Genomic DNA, 22,102 nt, shown 5'->3' on the forward strand with positions numbered 1-22,102 from the left:
CTGACACTGCAGGCCACGTCTCTCTGCTCTGCTCTCCCCAGAACGGAGAGAATTAAGGATTTCCCTCTGTTCCTTGGCCGGTTTCATCTCGCAGGGCTGTGTAATATACGAGGCAGCGACCTGGTCTCTTTCTGTGGTAGCTGCATTAGGCACCAGGGCTCTTCCCATAAGCCGAGAGAGCAGTTCTGGCCCATTCTCAGTATTGCTCCTAATACTGGGCTTCTGTACAGGGACTCGGCCTTCCTGGATCTCTGCATGAGAATGGCCATCCCTGTTTCACAGGCGGGGAAGCAGGCATGCAGAGGGGAACAGACTCGCCCAGAGTCAACGGCAGAAGCGGGAACAGAACCCGGGTGGCCTGGGTCACAGTCTGGCACCCTACCCAGCTGGCACACTCAGCATGCACCATTCTTAGAGACATACAGCTACGGCAGCAAGATGGTTCCAGGAGGCAAAGGATGAGGACGGGACCAACCAAAACAGCTTGGAGCAGGAGGTTTCAACACGGTTTCCCCCAGGCTCCTTCCGTGCAGTGTGACAAACCCATTACCTCCTGCCTCCGGCGCTTCTTGGAGAGATGCTCCCTGGGGTTACCACAGTAAAGACACCACCTGCACTCCAGCCATGCCTCCCTCACCCCCACTCACCTCTCCAACTCCCCCTTCCTGCACATCTGCAGAGCCTGACTAACCTCACTGCTCAAAGGGCAGCTGAGACAGGGACAGGCAGAGGGGAGCTCGGCTTGGCTCTGCCAAACGCTAATGCCGCTCCAGCCTTCCTGCCCACGAGGAAGGTAACCACCTTCCGTAAGCTCAGAACTAGCTGCTTGGGGCCACTTAGGGTCCATCTGCACAGCTCGCGGCGGTCGCCGGACATGGGCTTGCAATGCCGTGCTGAAAACAGCTGTGTAGATGTTGGGTCTTGGGCTGGAGCTGAAGCCTAGGGCGGGGGTGGACTTCAGAGCCCAAGCTCCAGCCCAAGCCGCACCATGTACACAGCCACTTTCAGCACGAGCCTGGCTCTTTTGACCGTGGCTCAGAGATGCCCTGCCGCTCGCTGCGCAGAGAATCCTTAGCACCCCAAGGACGCATGCCACGTAGCTCGCGCACGCTGCAGGAGGCACCAAGCAGAACAGCTGGGCAGCCCTCCTCTGGAGAAGGGTCTTTCTGGGGCCAGCCCCCTAAGCATTGCTCAGCGCTTCTTTGGCACAGCCACGTGCCAAGCACAGAGATCAGCGGCTTGGCAGGACAAGGGGAAGGGAAGATTCTGCCTGCCTGTATTGGGCTTATAGTCAGGGCCGGCTCCAGGGTTTTGGCCGCCCCAAGCAGCCAAACAAACAAACAAAAAAGAGCCGCGCTCGCGATCTGCAGCGGCAATTCGGCGGGAGGTCCTTCGCTCGGAGCAGGAGTGAGGGACCGTCCGCCGAATTGCCGCCGAACAGCTGGACGTGCCGCCCCTCTCCGAAGTGGCCGCCCCAAGCACCTGCTTGGTAAGCTGGTGCCTGGAGCCGGCCCTGCTTATAGTTTCCACCTCAGCTATGTCACCAGCATCCGGCACCAACGTGGCCGCGACACCAGCGGCAGCCTAGCCACAGCAACCAGGAGAGGCAGTCTGCCTGCACAGGGGTTGCCAGAAGCCCTTCCACCCACAACAGTCGAAAGGACTGCCCGTGATCAGCAGCCATGCTCTGAGAGGAGACTGGCTGCCCAAGACCACCCCTGCAAGCTGAGCGGCTCCACTGCCGCCCACATCCCCAGCAGCTGCTCGCCAGCCCGCCCAGTGTCTCGCACACAGATTGCCTAGAGATCGAAGCCGGACAAAGGAGTGGGGGGTCCCACACTTCACCACCAGGCCACACAGCCTCCAGACCAGGGGACATCACTTTCCTGCCACTGGGTCTCTGGGCCCCAATCTCACCCCTTCCCTCCCCAGCAAGTGGAGGCTGTCCTCCCCAGAGCAGCTGGGAAGCACAACGGGAAAAGGCTGGGCTCCCTGCCGGCGCCCCAGCTCAACCTGCTCTCCAGGAGGCTGGCCAGGGAAGCAGCACAGTCCTTGCCCTAGATCTAGTTTTTCCAGCATGGGGGTGCAAACTTGAGCTGGCGTTAAATGAAGCTCAGTGATGTGCCCGGCTTTGCCCCATACGCGCCCCAGCCGAGGGGACGGGTGCCAGGGGCATGCGAGTACTTGGAGAGCCCGCCCCTTTAGCGTAGGATGCCCGGTGCTGCAGCTGAATGCTCAAACGCCCTCCCCGAGTTGCCCAGGTTTGGGAAGTGGGCTCTGCTCAGGGTTAGCGAGTTTCCGACCTGACAATGTGCTTTACCCCACAGCTGCCCAGCGCAGCGATTTCCTATGAAGCAGCTGGTCCTGGCTGCTGCTGCTGGAGACCAGGTTAGATGGACCCCTCAGCCTGGCAATTTCTATGTTCCTAGTGTCGGGGGCAATCTCATTTAACAAGTTTCCTCTGCAAGGCTAGATGAACCTTTGGTTTGACCCAATATGGCCGTTCTTGCGTTTCAATCCACCCGCCATCTGGGCCTCGGCCTGCAGAGCAAGCCGGCCCTCTGGCCCGCCTTCACCGGCCTGGCATGGTCTGATTGGGTCCGGGGGGGCATCCAGCCAACCCGTCCCTCCCCAGACAGCTCCTGCTTTGCCATCGCCCTGCATGCAGTACTAGGCGCTGCCTGTGGCCGTCCCTGCAGCCACCTTCCCCAAGGCCGGGGGAGAGGGGTGGGGGGGCCTCTCAGAGCCGTCAGTGGTACGGGGGAGGCTGTGCCCTTCCCTCCCACTCACAGGACAGGCATTACAGCACTGAACAAAGGTGTCCTGCTGCAGACGCTAGCGGCTGTGACAGCCCCTCCCCCGGAGCACCCCTGAACCCCTCCCCCCCGCTTGTTCTGGCAGATTAATTTAATTGAACTAGATTAGAACTCCAAGCTTCACGCTCCGAACAGCCCATCCTGGCACCCACACGCCATTCACCCGTCAATTGCCCAGAAACCGCCTGTCTCTTCAGTTTCAAATGGGGGAACAGCTGCCTCCCCCGCCCTTGGGACGGCTGCCTGCAGAGGATGCAGGGAAGCCTCGAGGAGCCTGGGGTGGGGGGCCAGGGACGCAGGAGCAGGCTGCTGCAGCAGCCATGAGCATGTACGTAGAGCCAACTCCCCAGCTGGCTCCCCGCCCTGGCTCTCTGCTGCACAGCGGTCCTGTTCGGTTTGGCTGCTACGCTGGCATGCCAAGTCCGGGGCGCTCAGCCTCCTGCTTCCCACACCGCAGTCCTTCCTCCGCCAGCTGGGCAAAGTTATGGGGCCATCCTTCTCGGTCACTAGGAAAGCTGCAACCTCTGCGCTCTCTTCTGCCCTGCACCCCTGCCATCCAGGAAGGTGCCCGGGTTTCCTTTGGGGAAAGTCTGGTTACCCTACACCTGTCTCACCTGAGTACAAACACCTGGGCCACTCCCCTTCTTCCATTGCTTTGGATTGACCACCAGCGCTGATCAGTCACCATCAACTAGCTCTTCACTGACAGCACTAGGGGTTTCTCACTAACACACTCATTTCCAGGGGAAGGAGGGCAGGGCTGGGGCAAGGTTTACCATTTTCCTAACGCTGCCCAGTGGGACAAACAGCTCCTTCGTAACTCTGCAGCGCCAAACGTGGTGAGACGCCAGGCCATGACACGGCATCCAAAAGCTGCCTCATTGCAAAGCAGTGTTGCAGAACGATGATAATGCACAGGCTTGAAATGAGATTTCAAGATTCATGAGCCACCTGTCAGCACCAGTGCTACAGAGACAGCAGGAGATGGTCACAGAAGTCTCAGTGTCTTTGTTCTTCATTTGTTTCCTGTATCTCTTTTACACCTTACAGAGTGCTGCTGGAGGTGCAGGCACACAATCTGTCTCCAGCCCCACTTTAACATCCTATTTCCAGAGAAACTGCCCCCGTTCCAAGGACTGTTGCTCTTTGTTCCACCCTTGTGCCTGTGTTTTTGCACATTAATAGTCTCATTTGGAGATCGCCACCGGAGTCCTACTCATTCTGCTTTCAATTTCCTACAGCTGGCCATTAACCCCGTTCACCTCTAGCGTGCACGACCTCTGGAGAGACTGACTAGTGGTCCCTTTGGTGGCTGCATGCGTGGAGTCAGTGATAAACCTCACGAAACAGAAGAGCCAAGCCAAATACCTTTTGCATCTTTGATTGCTCCCCTAAAATGGGATGTGAGGAAAGCCAATCACACAGGGTATACCAAAGAACTGTAAATGCCCTGAATTTTATGAACGTCTCAAGGAACATCCCAAACCTCTGCAAAACCAGGGGTACTAATGACTGGGAGTCTAGGGGCTGTGTGTGTAGTATCATTTCCTCAGTTTAGCTTCAGTCCCGATGGACTCCCAAGCTCTCTGGGGTGAAGCTGACAGTACAGCCTGGCAGAGCAGAGGAGCTATGCATGAGCAGAGCCTCAGTGATGCCCCAGGATATAACTGACCTTGCTAAGCCAGGGTCTTGGTTAGAGCTCTGAGAAATCAGCACTGCAATGTACAAAGCCGAGTGCTGGCCGTTCCATTGGAGAAAACATCTGCAGGAAGAAAATGGATGCAAAGGGGGAGGGGAGGAGAAGAGGAGGGAGTAGTTCCATGTTTCTGATCACTGATTTGGGGGGGGGGATACCCCCAGATTTCCTTCTCACCCCATACCTCAAGCCATTTCAGTCCTCCACAAACAGTCTTAATCTAGATGGGGCTGGAGACCTCCTGCCTGGCTTGCCACCTTCTCCCTTTCCATTCACTCACTTACATCCTCCTGTATTGTTTGTTCCTAAAACTATTCACCTAAAGTTAGCAGAGACAAGATGGCTCCCAGGTTTATCTGACATCTCAGAAGGGTTTGAATAAGAGCCCATCTCCCCACCACGTCTGGATGTTGATATGAATTACGCGATCTGTATTACTGGGGTAACCCCACCAGCAGCTGCCCCACACTAGCGCTGCCCCGGTTACTAGCATGGGCCTATTGGAAGTGGGGGAGGCTGTCAACACATTTGAGGTACACATCCAGACACAAGGGGGTTTTGCACCAGCACAGATCCTGGCATAGATGCTCTGCACCACTGAAGGGCAGCTTGCACTGGTGCACACTACCCTGGTTTGAAGCTATGGGAAGCTGCAGCACCACAAGCAGCTTTACACGGTGCAGCCTGCTGCACTAGCAGATTTGGTGTGTTACACTGGTGCAAACACACACACACACCAACCACACCACCCCAGTCAAACTGTTTATCTAGCACAGCAACTACAGCTACTGAATGGATTTGTGTGGTCGAAAAGCAGAAGTCGCTTATTCCCGATCTTTCTGCTTTCCCACCCGAGTCCTCACAGCTCGCAGTAAACACCTGGGCTTTTTGGCAAGCTCCAACAGGCTGCGTCTTCTGGTTCAGTCCAACCCTCTCTCTAGCCTTAAAAGATTTTTGTCATGAGACCTGTCTGGTTTCAGATTGCGTGGATGCAACAGCGTCGCAGTGCAACCTCCCAGCCCCTGGTGGGGGGAACCCAGGACAATCAGATGCCTTGCCTGGAGCTCTCTGGTGCAGCAGCCCCCTAAGAAATGCTACGCAGGCACTAGCTCCAGAAGAGGAATGGAGAGCGCCAGTTTGATCACAAGGCATGGTAGGAGTGCAATGCCCCGGAGCGGCGTGTATGGAACCAAGACAAAGAACTCTGGGACACTGGAAACTCGTATCCCTTTGGGTCCCAGGGCTGATCAGCTCTGGAAAGGAAGGACAGCTTTGCAGCTACTTCCGGTCTATTCCCACAGGTTTCCTGCAGGACCTTAGCCAAGCCATCTCACTTCCCCATCTGTAAAATGGGGATAATCCTTCCTTTCTTCTACCCCTTGTCTTGTCTATTTCGATTGTAAGCTCTTCAGGTCAGGGACCAACTCAGTAGGTGCTTATACAGCACCTAACACGACGGGGCTCAGATTGCAGGGAGGCCTCTGGGCATCACTAGAATAAATAAAACGCAGACAACTCTATAAACAGATGTATTCCAGGCTAACCTGAAATCTACAATGCTCCATGAAAAATATAGGAGATTTCATTTTAATTTTTTACATCAGAGAGAAAGCACACCACCATCATTAAGTTACAAGCGATGCCTGCACCCCACGTTGCCAGCTGTCACTAAGTTTACAGACCATCAGTAACAAACACAGGGAAAATTGCCTGTCAGTAAAATATCTGCAAAAAAACGTATGTCAGTGGAAATGAAGATATTCTAGGAGGAAGTGTTTTCCTTATTCAAGCACTGTTCTCTGTATTTTCCAGCAGTGCGCTTAATGCAAAGCCTGCTCTCGGAGACGCTGTCAGCTCTCAGGCCGGGAATTCTGCTCACCACAACCCCAAAGAGCACATTTCTGAAATACGTCTCAGACCAGAAGCAGAAAGCGGACAAATCAGAAACTGCTTAGAAGTCAAAAGCTCTGCTTTCCAAGTCCTTTTCTACATTGCTCCATCCTTGCTGGCTGTTGGGAGAAGGCAGAGGTTCCAGCCCTTCGGCTGAATGCCACCCCATGCCTGCCCACTGGGGACCAGCCTCCCGCACTGCCTCAGTAACAATGCCAAGGCATTCCAAAAGGCAGGGCTCCATAGGTAGATATGGACTGGTGTGTAGGGTCAGGACAAGGACACCCTACCTCCCCCAAAGGAACAAGCACAGAGATAGCCAAAGTGTGCCTGTGCTTGGCTCTCAGTACTGCCTCACTGCATGCCAGCTTACTGCGTACCGGGACCTCCAGTCTCCACAAATAGCAACTCCGTATTAAAGACCTTGTTTCTTCCTAGCCCCAGAGTAATGCATTCGCCAGATCGGGGCCCCACAGGATCAGGTGCTGCATAGACCTGAGGAGCTTACAGCCTGAACAGACAACGGGTGGAAGAAAGGAAGGCTAATTATCCCCATTTGGTAGATAGGGAACGACGGCACAGAACAATTAAGGCCAAAACGTCAAGAGTGGCTAGTGATTTTGGATGCCCAGCAGGTAGGTGCTCAGCACCCACCCTCTGAAAATCAGGACCCTTTGTCTCCCCAAGTCAACAGTCACTTGCAAGCCTTGGCCTAAGGGACTTGACAAGGTCATTCCGAGTCTGTGGCAGAGCTGGGGATTGGATCAATATTGCCAGAGTCCAGGCCCGGTGCCTTAACCCTTCTCTCCGCTGCAAGGTGCCCCACTGTGTTAAGGGTTAGTGTGCCAGACCAGCCCCTACCCCAAGGAGCTTCCATTCCAAACGCAGCCTAGGCATGGGTCCCCCCCAGCTCTTGGGAAGCCATCCCTGGGACATGCCCAGAAATGCAGCCTCCTGCTCTGACTGCAAGGCAAAGCCTCATGTGCCAGTCGTTCAGTACTGCTGGCAGGACCGCTGGGCAAGTTCTTCTCAAGTACAAATCTAGCTCCACCGTCAGGGGCAGATCTACGTGAACCAAGAGTACCATGTGCCAGTCTCCACCTCACCTGCCCTCCCGACTGATAACCCACCCCTCCAAGTGCACAGCCTGGCACATAAAGTACAAGGGTTGCCCACACACACGGCACTCGCCTTCCCAGCCCCTGCCCGCGCCCATTCGCCCCACCTGTCCTCTGGCTAACAGGACAAGGTGTGCCTGTGACGGACGTGGGAACATGCCGCTACGAGGAACAATCGCCATCTGCGCGCTCTGATTTCTAGGACATGTCAGCTACAGACTGACCTCCGGGGTACTTGGCATTGCAGTTCCCACTGAGCCAGCTATGGAGGCTAGCATGCACTTCCATCCGCAGAGCCTGCCTCCTCCCCATGTCCCCCCAGCCCACCTCAATCCAGCCCATTACAGAAGGGATAGCAGCGGTCTCAGACGCCGCACGCCACACTGATGAGAACAAAGAGCTACAATAGCTCAACCCCCAAATTGTGCAGCCATTACCGATTCAATCTACAGACACAAAACAGCAACAGCGCGGCTCCCTGAAGCACGGGAAGGCTGGAGAAGCTGCAAGCCTCACAGAATCCAGCCCCCGCTTCCTGATGGAACGGGTCTCATGAACTGCAGGAGACTAATGGATGTTACTTGCAAGGGCGAGATGGAGATGCCTGCTCCTTCCGCAGCTTTCTTCAGACCTAGTCATTGGAGGGAGAAGCCAGAGCTGAACGAACAAGGCTGAACAACGCCCCCCTCTTTCGACCCCTGCAAGAGGAACAAGCGGACTCGGTTCCAGAGGTGACTCCACTCCCCTCACGCCCACACGCAGCCCTGGGCTCTCTCCCACGGAGCCTGCAGCAGGGCTGCCAGGAGGGGTCAGGAAATACCTATTTCAAGGTTTGCGTATTACAATGAGCATCTGCCTCCATGAACCCCTGGTGCCCCCAGGCAGGGGGAGGGTTTGTCAAGTCACACCCCTTCGCCAGACTGCACCAGCCAACGTTAGACAGGAACTTCAGAACTGCTTCCCCCCCCGACAATCCCTGTGATGCACTCAACAAATCCGGGCACACACACCCAGTCTCCGAATCTCCTTAGCTGCCATGGAGATGGATCTGGAGGGAATATGTGAGATGGGTAACGTCTCCCCGCCCTATCGCACACCCCATCAGAATCCAGCAAGCTCCCTACAACAGGTGCCTGGCTGGGCCTGCGGACATGGCACTACCCTGTGCAGGCTAGCAGAGGGCTGCACCCAGACAGTGGGGAGATGGCTGCAGACATGCAGAGCGTCAGTGGCTGTCACGTAGAGGGGAGGGAGGAGATACTGCACCGTTAAAGCAAGTGACCCAGACACCACGCTCCAGAGTCCAGAACTGTGGGTCTGTAGGCCACAGCACCCCGGCTCCATGCTCTGGCGTGGGAAGCAGCAGGTCCTCCATACAGCATGCCCTTCCTTCCTAGTCCCCAACCTCGGCACATCCCGCAGGCAGGGACCATGAAGGAGAACTATTCCACACGGAGTTCTCTCGTGCCATCACTCTCCAGCCACATGATTAATCCCCACCGGCTAATTAGAGGAAAGGGCCAACAGCCCATTTAGACCTGCTTGCGCAACGGCATAATTAAAAAAGCTGCTTAACGGCCGTGCTTGCCCCACGCTAAAATCGATAGACAGTATCTGTGCGGAGAGAGTCATCCATGATACTGACATACACCAAAGATTTATTCCGTTGCAGGAGCCTGCCTCCCACCACTCCACACTGTATCACAGCCGCAGAGTGCCAGAAGGGCTGGGCAGCGAGGGGGGGAGAGTCCACCGAGATGGGGCTCTTGGTGAACTACTTTTCAAAGGCTTGATAGCTCCTAGATTACCCCAACCCGCGCAATGAACTGCCAGAGCGCTGCTGAGGAGTGAGCGTGCGCGCACAACATCACAGAGCAGCCCAAGAGAGGTCTGGCTGGAACGCAGCTCCACTTGACCACGCAGAAAGGGCAGGGTGCCTGTGACCCAAATACCTTTTCCCATCACCCACGTGACCAAGGACTGGCCATCTGACCCAGAACAGCATTTATGCTCCAGGAATGATTGTGGGGCAGTTCTCTGGCTTATGTTATACAGAGGTCAGACCAATGGTCCCCTCAGGCCTTTGGATCTATGGCTCTGCAGTTACTGATCAAACCCCAGGCATCCCTGACTCCTGCCTTGGAGTATCAGGTGGTTACTATAGTGGCCTCCATTGCTCGACTGGCCAGGGGGCCCGTAGGATGCCTTCCTTCAAATATGGGGTATTCGGCTGCTGCCTGAGATAGGATATGGACTTTATGGACTGACGGTCCAATCAGGCATGGCAGAGGCTGCCAAGACAGTCAAGAAAAACAATGAGGTCTGTTTAAGGGAGAGCCAACGCTCCATAAAAATCAGAGCTTCATAAACCTTCATGCCGCTTTGATGAAAGGACAAGACAGAAAATATATCATCCGCTATCTATCTTGAGGGCACTGGGGATTCGTATGTGGTTAACAGCAGCCCAGATCTATTCCTAACACGATAAGTATTCTACAAAACACAAAAGCAAACAGGCCAGCACAGGCATCGAGAGTACAGGAAACAAAACCACTTCCAGGGCAATATTTTTTAATCTTCTCCTTTAATGCTTCAGCAGTTTGGAGTTCCGTCTGACAATGGATTTTGTGCAGGGATCAGGGAGGGAGCTGGCTGTTCATTAGTATTACGGTAGCACCTAGAGGCCTCCAGCCAAGATCCGGGCATCTCTCTGCTGAGCGCTGGACAGACTGTCTCTGTCCCATGGAATTTACCTTCTAAATAGATGAGAAAGGGGGTAAGAGCCGGAACCGAGCCCCAGAGAGATTCCGTGACTGGCCCGAAGTCAGACTAGAAATACAGCCCAATGCTGGTAACTGACCACTGGAACAGGATTGCTCCTTCCAACCAAGGCTGAGCGACTCTTTCTAAAGATCTGCCCTAGCTCAACCGGAAGCGATGGGCTTGATGCACGAGCCCCTGGGTGATGTCCACAAGGCCTGCGCTATGCAGGTCAGACTAGATCACCCTTCCAACCTTCAATCTAGGAGTTGAACAGGAAGCCTGTGGCACAGATGGCAAATGAACCCCAATCTCCTAAGTCCCAGGCCAATGCCTTGTCCACCCGACCATCCGTACCCAGGTACCCGGCTTGGAGTACTGTCAGGCCTCGAGCCGGAGAAGGAGGGATCCTGGCTAGACAGCATTCCCATGGAGGAGGAACAGGATGTGACACTCAGACAGGCAGATACCATGTCGGGCCATAGCAAGCACAGGATCACGTGCAATGCCCACAGGAAGAATGCAGTGCTTAGACTGAAGTGTGTCTCAGAGGAGACGTTACAGAGATGAATCATCAGAGACCCGGGAAGAAGGGCCCACACAGAAAAGTGAAGGGCCCCAGGTGTACCCAAACTGGAAAAAGGTGACCATCTCCCAAAGCACAAGGCCCTGAGAGAGGGGGTGGGGGAGAATCAATGCTTGCTAGGCAGCAGACACACAACAGGGAGGTACGGACTTGTGCGGCAGACAGGAAATCTCGGCTATTGGGGGGGGGTGTGGGGGGGGGTTGGGAAGCAGGCAGCTCTGCAAGTGCAGAACAAGGGAACAAGCTGCCAAGGACGGTTCTGGAAATGCCACTTCTGAGAAGAGCCAGAGCTGAGCCGAGAGCAGTCAGTCTGGGAGAGGAGACTGTCCTGCTGCTGTTCAGAGAGAACCGGTCCCCCAGGGGCCCTGACCAAGTCAGATGGGTCCCCTTCCTCTAGCCACCAACTCCACGCTGTCCTTTATACTGGACAAATGGCTGCTTTTAGCTTTCAACCACCCCCAACATGCTTCCCCCCCCCCCCCCCGGCGAACAAAAGGTAACCCCCATGGGGCAGCCCTTCCCCCGGGGCAGCGCGTGTCGCAGAGAGCCCCCTGGGGAGCAGCCTGGGTCATAGATTACCCCACCCCGGGGCAGCGTGGGTCGTAGCCTGGCTCGGCCGCATGCGCCGTTCTGCATCATACCCAGCAGGGCATTCCCTCAGGAAGGAACACACCACGCAGAGGAGCAAACTGCACAACGACTTATGGAGGAAGAGCTCTGCTCAGAGACCAGCTCCCTTGTAGCACAGGGATGCACACCTTCCCTTCCCAGGAGGCCACGCTGGGGGCAGCACTCCAGAGATCAGGAGACACCCAGATATCAGGGCGATGGGCACAGCACAAGAGATGGCAGCAGCCTGGAGGGGCTGATCCTCCTCCATGGTATTGCCATCTAGCCAGGATCCCACCGTCTCTGAAGAGGTTGGTTTGGTTCCCAGGCACTAGGGCCCCAGGCACAGGGGTCGGGGGGGGGGGGGGGCAAGGGGAATTCAGGGTTCAACGGCAGCACTAAGCTTTTACCACTGTCACTTGGAGCGTCTTACAGAGCAGCAGCAACTGGAAGTATTTTTGGAGGGATAAAGAAGAGGACTGAGTGATTTGATGTATCCCCCTTCTACAGCCCCTGCCTCAGGGTGGCTCTCCTTGGAGAGACAGAGAAGGCTTCTGCATCCATTGGCACTGCTGCTAGCTTGGCCTTGGGGGGGGGGGTCACCCCACAGCAACAAACAGTGCCGTCCCTAGCTATTCTGGGGCCCTACGCAGGGTCCCAGGCCTCTGCGGGGGATGGGGGGGGCTGGCGCCCAGGCCTCCACGGGGGGCTGGCTTGGGGGGCAGGGGGAACCACCCCCTAGCACTCACCGGTGGCGCGGTGGGTCTGGGTCCCTGCACTTCCCACCGCCGGTGAGTGCAGGCACCGCCCTGCTGCACTCCTCAGGGGCGGGGCTGGGGCGGAGCAGGGGCTGAAGCAGCACACAGCTGCGCAGGGCACCAGGAAATTTGGTGCCCCAAGTTTCCTGGTGCCCTACACAGCTGCGTACTTTGCGTATGGGTAAGGACGGCCCTGGTGACAAACCGCACTATCCTCGGCCCAGTGCTGGCTGGCAAACGCCAGGAATGCTGCTTACCAACAGCACTGGGCTTTGAGGCACTGCAGCTCTGTTCCATGAGAGGAAGGATGGCCCAGAGGGTAGGGCACTAGCCAGGTTCATGCCAGTCGCCACACACAGGCCTCCACCCCAATAAATGGGATCCAGTTTTACTACTCGTATTCAATCTTTGCCTTGCAAGAACACCCCACGGTCCTAGTCAGGAACAGGGCCCCATGTGTCAGGCGCTGCACAAAACCATGCAAAGAGACATGCCCTGCCCCAAGGGGTTTACAATCTAAATTAATCCAAAACCTTTCTGGTGGTTTTCCCAGGAAAGACGTCCAGCCAGGAGATGGCACAACAGGAGCACACCTGACTCCAGATCGGAGGGCTGCACATGCATGTCACACCAGGGACATTTTCTCCTTCGAAAGGAAGAATGTGGACTTGTGGTTAAAGCACTAGGCTGGGATTCAGGAGATCTGGTTCAATTCCCAACCCTACCACACTCCCTGTGGGACCTTGGGAAGTCCAGGTCTCAGTCTCCACCTGTGGAATTTCTTCTCTCTCTCTCTGACCTTTATCTCATCTGCTTGGATTATACATTTTTCAGGACAATCCAGTGCCTTGCATAAGGAAGCCCTCGATCTCTAGGTGCTAGTGAAATTTAAAAAAAAAAAAAAAAAAATGGGCTGAGACCGAATGAAACTCATTTCACAAAGGTGCCTCTTTCCCTAGCCTAGAAGGCAGCCCATGTCCAGAGCTAAGCACTTTACCTGCTCCGCTAGAAGTTTCTTTCCCAGGCCCCAACATGCATCAATGGCAGGGAAGAAAGAGGCCCCTCAGAGGAGCTGCATTAGCAGCAAGCTGCAGTTTAACAAGGAGTTCGATATATTGAAAGAGCAGTAAATAGTAGCAAGACGCTGATGTATTTAGTTCCAATTCATTTCAGCTATATAGTGCGGGTGGGGTGATCCATCTCCAAACCCGGGGGGGGGGGGGGGGGGCGGCAGAACACAGCCACCATCCTGCCCTCATTTAGTGTTTAAAGAAATAATCACAGAGGTTTCCAACAGAGAAATATTAATTTACTCCCTGCCAGCCTGATAAATCCCAGGGCTAAACCGGCGTTTAAGCAGCCCCCTTCGTGGGGCTGCCTGGTGTTTCCAGGAAGGAGGGGCGCGGGAGATGGAGGAGAAGTTAGGTCGGCTCATTCCCACGCAGAGCGGTGAGCAAGCAGGCCAGACTAACAGACAACCCAGTGACAGCGTTAGTGTCAGGGACGCTCCTCTGGCGCTGCACAGGACGGGGGTGGGATAGGAAGTGACTTAGAGGGCAGCGTTCGGGGGCCAGCTTGGGGACCCACTGGCAATAGCTTAATTCACTATCCAGTGTTAGCAGAGAACACACAGGACGGGGCTAGAAAACGAACGCTTGGTGGTGGCTGCCTCCCAGAAAAAACCCAGGCTGCACGTCAAAATGGTCCAGTTGGCTCATTCCTCGTGTTTCTTCCACACTGGTCAGGTCAAGTGACCTGACACGTCACAAGTGACGACACACACAACTACACTGCTCACGAGAGAAGGGATAGCCACGCGGTTAGGACAATGGTCTGGGACTCAGGAGACCTGGATTCAATTCCTGCTCCGCCACTGACTCCTTGCGTGACCCTGGACAAGTCACTTCTGGCCTCTCTGGATAGATCTACAGAGCAGCTAGGCACCCGCAGCTGGCCTGGGCCAGCGGACAGGCTTGCAGGGCTGTTTCACTGCTGGGAAACATCTGGGCTCAGACTGGAGCCTGGATTCTAGGACCTGTGAAGTGGGACAGTCCCAGAGCTTGGGCTCCAGACCAAGCCTGGAAGTCTACCCAGCAATGAAACAGCCCCACAGCCTGAGCCCCGTGAGCCCAAGTCAGCTGGCACCAGCCAGCCACAGGGCTCTCTTTGCTGTGTAGACAGACCTTCTGCGCCTCGGTTCCTCATCTGTACATGGGGATAATAGCACTGTCCTGCCTCACAGGGCTGCCGAGGGTACGTATGTTACAGATTGCGAGGCGCTCGGATACTATGGGGAAGGAAGGCCTGATAAGTATGACAGACATCTCATCTGTAATTACACAGCACACAGAGAAATCATTTCCCCTGCCAAGGAAATGCAGCCCCTTTTGAGACTAGACATGGCAGCTGTTCGCACATCCACACAGTAAATGCTGCACAATAAATCTCCTACCCGATTTCACCTGTTTTAGGGCTCTACTCTGCTGGACTACTGGACTTTATGGCATCTCAGACACGTCTCTCGCTTTGGAGGGAGACTCTGCTTGGGGTAGGGTTTTCAGGTTTGATTTTTTAGATTTTAATTTAATGGGGGGGGGGTTTGGAAGTGAAAGCAGTGTTTAGATCAGCACAACAGTAACCAGCGTTACCCCCCCAACCCCAAAGAGCGGTGACTATTTCCAATGCTCTGTGTAAAGACAGCCTGCACCCCCCACTACAAAGAAAGGAAAGCCACCAGCGCCTGTTAGCCAGCACCCATGGCTGAGGCACACCCAGATGTTACTGTCAGCACAGAAACCCATCAAGATGCTGACTGATTGTCTGATCGTTTGCTCATCCGTCTTCCCGAGACCCAGGAAATCTCTGGCTGCGTTGGAGGGCTGTCACAGCTCCCGATTGCATTGCAGCAGCGCTCAGAACATGCTCTGTGCTTTCCAAAGCGACAGCGCAGCATTCCCTGTCCCTAACAGCGCGTAATCTGCAGAGACGAAGCAGGATGATGGCACAAAGGGATACAACAGATAAAGCAATCAGAGGACCGGCACCCACGTCACGTTGATTCCATTTTTTTAATAACAGTCCTCACCACAGGTCATCAGCAGGATTTGAACCTACAACTTCAGCTCCACAGCTGCCCAGACCTCTACCACCGAAGCGAAAGGAAGAATTCCACTGGCTGGCAAGCAGTAGTAGGCTATCACCCTCTATGGCCCAGCCACTAGAGAGGAAGGTTGTAAGCTCCTGAAGCAGAGACTGTTTTTATCATCAGTTTAAACAGCTGGCCCTGGATCCAGGAAAGTGCAGAGAACTGTCAGGAGAGGAGATGAATTTGTGGTTCCATCAGAGAAAGGAGCCAGGAGGGCATGAAATGCGACCTGGATGGAGACATGAGCTGCAGTAGCACCAGGGACAGGAACCTGGTCTACACTGGGAACTTACGTCAGTATAACTACGTCGCCCAAGTGTGTGGAAAATCCACACCCCTGAGCGAGATGCTCTCCCATCGGCACCAGGGCCGCCCAGAGGATTCAGGGGGCCTGGGGCAAAGCGGAGGAGCTGCGGTGCTTTTACTCACCCGGCGGCGGTCCGGGTCTTCGGCGGCATTTTGGTGGCGGGGGGGCCCCATCAGTTGCTCCGCGTCTTCGGCAGCACTGAAGGGCCCCCCGCCGCCGAAATGCCGCCGAAGACCCGGACCGCCGCCGGGCCAGGGCTCGCGGGGCCCCGGGCAAATTGCCCCACTTGCTCCCCCCTCTGGGCGGCACATATAGCATCTTCTCAAAGTGCTACAGTGCTGCAACGGCCCTGTAAATGTAGACAAGCCCACAGCGTTGAACTGGGTGAGCAGTGCAGTAAGGAGTCAATGAAGGGACGGAGAATGGGGTGGCATGGCTGGAAGGCCAAGCGAGAGGGGGGATTCCGGCATGTGCACTTCAGCGGGACTGGGGAAGAGCAAGGTTAGCATCAGACCAGTGGTGAACGGAAACAGGGAGCAGAGAGCAGGTCTTAAATTAGTGACCTGCCAGTCAGGAATAAGAAGGGCTGAATTATAGCACTGCTGTGGCTGAAAGAGCAATTGGACTCTAGATACAGCGTGGACGTGGGAAGAGGAGGAGGAAATGAGGATGACTGAGGTCACAGGAAGAAGGAAGGTGTTAGCATGATGGAGGCGGCGGCTGGCAGAGGGGGCTGGGAGGGGAGGTCAGGAGTTCAGCTTGGGAAGCAGGTGTCACCCAGAATGAAACGGATCCAGGGGATAACGCAGCAGGACACCATAAGTTCACTTTAAAATGATGTACAAGCTGCTCTGTAAAGAGCTTGAGTACCAGCTAAGAGACTCTGGAGAAAAATAAATAACCCCCGACATTACCACCACATTTCACCCATAGGGTTGTAAAGAACTTTACAAGCTATCATATACCAACACGAGAGTCGCTCCTCAAGCACACACGGAAACGCAGCCACCTCTGCGCTGGGAAGCTGCGGCTTTGTAACAGCAAGCAGTAACACCATACAAAGATGTAGGGCAGACAGTAAAGAATCACATTGCCAGAAGAAGCTATAAGGGGGACTTAAGGTACCCACAGCATAATTACCCCACTGGGAACTCGGCCAGGACATCAGAATTAAACACCGATTCCCACAGAACGAGTCACCTGAGCTTTAATCACGGCACAGGTCAGAGTCTGTTTGCAAAGTCTGTAATTCCTGCAGCACAGCGCCCCCTAGTGACGTGCTAGTGTACTGGTTCAGCATGCACTTAGGAGAGGAGAGAGCAACACCTATTGAATCAAGGTCACCTGGTGCAGTTTTCCTGGGAGGTCTCCCATCCAGCATTAACCCAACTATCTGGCTTAACAGACGTGGCTGCAAGGAAGCAGGGGGAAACGTCAACTCCTGCAAGCTCACCCTGCAGGTGAGATCTGGCGCATGGACTCCTCTGGGGTGAGAGCAACGCGAGGTAAGGAAATTCTCGTCCCGAGCCGCAGAACCAGGCAGGCTCACTCGGCACTGGCAAGGAAAGAGTCTGCGGATGAAATATAGACGGTAATACTGAAAGCAGAGCCTGGCCTAATTATTCCTAATATTCTATTCATCAATCTTGAATGGGATGATCACATTCATCTGGAGCTGCTGCCAGGAGCCCTCTCTCCTGGGCTGTGTCACGTTGGGAAGCCCTGCCAATTCCTTCCCAGTGTCAGAAGTGCTCAGAGCGGGAGCCAGCCCGTTATCCAGCCTCACGCTAGGAGGGAAGGGCACATCAGCTATTGGATCAAGGTCACCTGCTGCAGCGTTTTCCTCCCTACACTGGCACGAAGAGCCCAAGGCAGCTCTCACTGAGGCGGGATGTTACACAGAGCTGCCTGCCCCCCTCCCCAAAACACCAGGGGCCTGCTCAGCCTGGCAAGGGGGAAGAGGCTGCTGCAAAGACTGTAAGCCAAGTGTCTGGATAAGCAGGGAGCATACGGATTATCCATACTGCATCGAGGTAACAGCTGCCACTCGCTGTGCTCAGCCCTGCTCCAGCACAGCCACCAGATGGGAGGCGGTTCGGAGGGACCGGGGCTGAACAGGAACTAACTCCAGCTGGGCCAGGGCCTCACCTCACACTCCCACAAGGGGAGAGCGAGCTCACAGCAACCTCCGCCTTCCAGCAGGGCAGGGTACCGCAAGGCCAGGGCTGCAGCAGGAGACGGGGCCCACTCCAGCACCACCCCTTTGAGGAGCACGGCTCCAAACAGAGATGGGGGAGGGAAATCATAGGAGGACCCCCCACGAATGAACAATTGAAGAGGGTCTGAGCCCTACTGGTCCAGAGAGACACGGGGAACTAGCTTAACTTGTTCACGAACCCCACAGCCAGTCAGGGTCTTGGGGAAGCTCTCCCCCAGCCCTTCTGGCCAGGGCAGGCCAGTGTGGGTGCTATTTCCAAAGGAAGACACGACAACAATCCCAGTCAGGGTCCACTTCCGCGAGACAGACGGGAGGGACAGAACATGCCCAGCTCCAGAGACCGGCCCCTTCCAGTCCAGGGGCCCAGACGCTCCCTCAGCCATCCTGCTCCTTTGGCAGGCGCACAGTACCTCCGCTCCGTACACCCCTTCACCCTAAAGCACCCTCAGAGGGGATCACTTCCACAGCACAGACGCAGCTACCTCTGGGGTGCCAGTGGAGCAGCACCACGCTACTGCCAGCGAGAGGAGGGAGGCACGAGGCGCTTCGCGAGGTGCGATGCGATTGCTAGGACTGGCCAGTCAGGCTGTCCCATGGGAACTTCAACAGCCACAGGCTATGTAGCCCTGGTTTTACGCAGCCCCTAGCACCAGGCTGGGATGCCAGATTCAGCACTTCCTCCCAAGCCACTGACCTCACTCCCTAGCACGCAAAGAGGCGCTTGCAGCAAAAGGCTCCAGACGCTGCCTCTGCAGCGGTGGCCAGTCACACATCCCCGGAGCTGCAGTAGCAGGGCTCAGCAGCTGGTGTGCTGTGACTGCTACTTATCACACTGATCTCAGGACTGCTGCGTGCCTGTCTGCCACATCCAGCTGCTGGCTCACCTTAGACAGCCAAGGACCGTCCCCTGGTGATGCGCACAGAGCCCAGCCAAGCCAGGGGCCTCCCGGGGCTAGCACAACAGCGACATGGACACAGCTTGGCAGGGAAAGCCAGCTGTGCTAACCGCCCTCTCCTCTGGGGGTGGGACACGCTCTCCCCAGTGACTGACCTCCTCAACTCCTGGCTGGAGAGATCCAGGCAGGACTTTGGGAGCCATCAGGACATTACAAACCCCATGAGAAAAGGCAATTTTCTTCATCTGTAACTGGTGTTCGAGATGTGTTGCTCATGTCCATTCAACTTAGGTGTGTGTGCTCGCCACATGCACCGGTGCCAGAAATTTTTCCCTCAGCAGTATCCATAGGGGACCGGCTTGGACGCCCCCCTGGAGTGGTGCGCACATGCCGCGGTATATAGGGAAAGCCGACACCACCTCGGGAAGGAAGGCCAGGTGGGGCCGGACTGGGAGTAGACAGTCACCAGCCATTGCTGCAGGAGTCGCATCCAGAGCCTGGCATGATGCACCACATACGTACACGCTGCCATGTGACCTAGTAGGCACAAGCAAACCCTGGCCGTGGTTGGGGAAACGCAGAGACTTCCGCAATGCCTGGAATCTCTCCAGCGGCAGGAACGCCCTGGCGCAGGTCGAGTCGAGCACCGCTCCCAATTAACTATCCTCTGTACCGGAACGAACGTGGATTTTGTGTCGCTTACCAACAGGCTGAGGTGACAGCAGGTGGCTAACAGCATCGTGACATCCCTTTGGACCTGGCGGCCACCCTCTTCAGTAGTTCCTGGTGCGCTTTAGCATCATCCGGAGGAACCGGGGGAGGGGGCCCTATTATAGCCTCATCTGGCAATGACAAGGAAGATGCCGGTGCCATAGGGTTCTCCACAACCATTGGTGGCCCAGTGGCTTGCTCCCCTGCTCCCTCTTGGACCTGCTGGGTCCTCGTGCCCGAGGCTTCGTGCACTGGAGGCGGGCGGGAGAGAGAAGCAGCTGGTCTCTCCGAGGATCCCGACACCGAGTGGGCAGCCTGGGAGGGCTGGGTGAACCCTCACGGGTTTCATGGGTACCACAGGGCTGGTTTCAGTGCCGACAATGTAGCCCGTATCGCTGGTACCAGAGCTTGTCCCACCGTCAGGGAACCTCGCTTCGAACCACGGCTGGCTCCTGAGCGGTCGCTCCCAGGCAACCAGGACAAAGAGGAACAGTGGCTCTGCCCCAACCGGTGCCAGTCACTCCGCCTGGAGTCTGATCTGGAGCAGGGTCTTGGGGACCGGTGGCGCTCGACAGATCCGCAACGGCTTGGAGTCGATGATCTACGTCTGGCACTTGACAAACGGTACCAGGATGAGGAGTGGGACCAGGAGTTGGAATGGGCCTGGTGCCGGGAAGTGCCCCTTCCCCCCACCCACACACACGCAGTGATGCCCCCCTAGGGGATCGGTGATGGTCCAAGGAATGGGAGCGTCCATCCCTCGATGGTCCCTGGAGCAGTACCATGGTCTCAGAGATACCTGGTCCGGGACCAGTACTCCTGCCGAGGGGCGCGTGCCTACAAAGATCTGCGCCCGGTGGCCGGCGAGCTGCGCCTCAAGCCTCTCTGCCTGTGCCCAAGGTCCGGAGACCATACGGGGCTGCGCTGTGTCTGCCTTTCGTGGTCAGAGGCATGGCAGCTACGGGAGAGCGAGCGCTGGCAGAGCGTCCTCCGCGATGGGGAACGGTGTCGTTGAGGTGGGGACCGAGACCAGTGAAACACAGGAGCCGATGTGGGCGGCACCGGGAGGGACATGATCTCCTGCGCTGCCTGCAGGGCCACCGGCGTGGACAGTACCCAGAGCTGGCGGAGGCCTCTGCCACTATCCAAGGTGGCCGGTGGAGAACGGGCTGGGCTCCACCACTCCACCAGAGTTTGGGCCCGAGATCCCGACAGGGGTGAAGAGTTTCCCGGCCTGGGACCTTGCTCACACCCAGTCTTATCCTGTCCCTTGCGGGAGAGGCTGGAAACCGATCTTGCACCATCTTCTTGGGCTTCTTGGTTGGAGCCACGGATGGGGATGCCAGTGGACGGTCCCGGTGGGGCGCTGCGTACCGAGGTCATGGTGCTCGGTGCCGAGTTGGAGCAGTGCTCCAGTGCTGGGGTGAGGGCCGCCTCCATAAGGAGCGCTCTTAAACGAATATCGTGCTCCTTCTTAGTCCTTGGCTTGAAGGACTTACAAATTTTGCACTTTTCACTAACGTGCCCGGGTCTCTTGCAGCGATCACAGGGCTTAAAGTCTGGGGACCAGGTCATGCCCCGTCCCGAGGCAAAGTCCCGTTCGGGACCTACGAAGTCTCTAACTATAGCGAAGGGATTTACTAACACTAACAGAAAACTACATACACTATAACACAAGGATTAACTAGTCTGTATGAACGAGAAAGCAACAGCACTAGCTGAAGCAGCAACAGTTCCAGCACCGTCACTCGCGGCAAGAAGGAACTGAGGGTGATGGGAGCCGGCAGCGCCCTATATATCTATCGCGGCATGGGCGCGCCACTCCAGGGGGCACTGGAGCCGGTCCCCCACGGATACTGCTGAGGGAAAAACTTCCAGCACAGGTGCATGTGGCGAGAGCACACACCTACATTGAATGGACGTGAGCAAGCACTCGGAGAAGAGACGGCTGCACTTAGAGCTCAGTCACACACAGGCTTTCTACAACGGGGAGAACAGCCCTGCCCTGTCACACCGCCCAGCGGGAGGATAAATACACTGAAAACAGAGATGCTCAGATACTACAGTGAGGGGGGATAAATACCGAAAATAGAAATATTCAGCTAAGAGGCAGCTTGCTTGAAAATACCCTACATTAGCCCAATCATCATCGAGAGCATTATTACGCAACCCGAAGCAAAGAGGAGCGAGCAGTCTAAATGCCAACCCACCTCGTTCCAGTTCATTTGGAAAGGAACCGCCTTCAAAAGCCACTAAATTCACTATCGGGGTTTGGGGGGGTTAATGAAGGAATTTGCAGCGAAGATTGAGCCCGACAGTGAGCCGTGTGAAGGCAAGGACGAGCTGCCTCATCTAAGCCTGTCATTTTAAATCAAAACGCATTTCCAACCTCTAGGGACTGTTTTGATCATTAACGTAGAGGACTTTTTCATCGCTTAACTCAATCAAATTAATCTGAAGTGAAAAACGTGGAGCTGACAAAGGAAATATTTAGAAAGCAAACTATGCAGCATCAAAGGCAATTGGAAACAAGATTCCCAAGGCTACCTAAATAGCAAAGCCGAGAGAGAAGGCTGGAGAATGCGGCAATGA

The 22,102-nt window shown here is 55.8% G+C and overlaps 1 protein-coding gene across 1 annotated transcript in view; it reads right to left on the reverse strand.

Moving 5' to 3' along the window:
- SND1 (staphylococcal nuclease and tudor domain containing 1) overlaps positions 1-22,102 on the reverse strand; it is a 434,812-nt gene that overhangs the window by 269,865 nt on the left and 142,845 nt on the right. The window lies entirely within an intron of this gene.

The sequence above is a fragment of the Emys orbicularis genome, chromosome 1 (genome assembly GCF_028017835.1).
Source record: "Emys orbicularis isolate rEmyOrb1 chromosome 1, rEmyOrb1.hap1, whole genome shotgun sequence".
Lineage (NCBI taxonomy): Eukaryota > Metazoa > Chordata > Testudines > Emydidae > Emys > Emys orbicularis.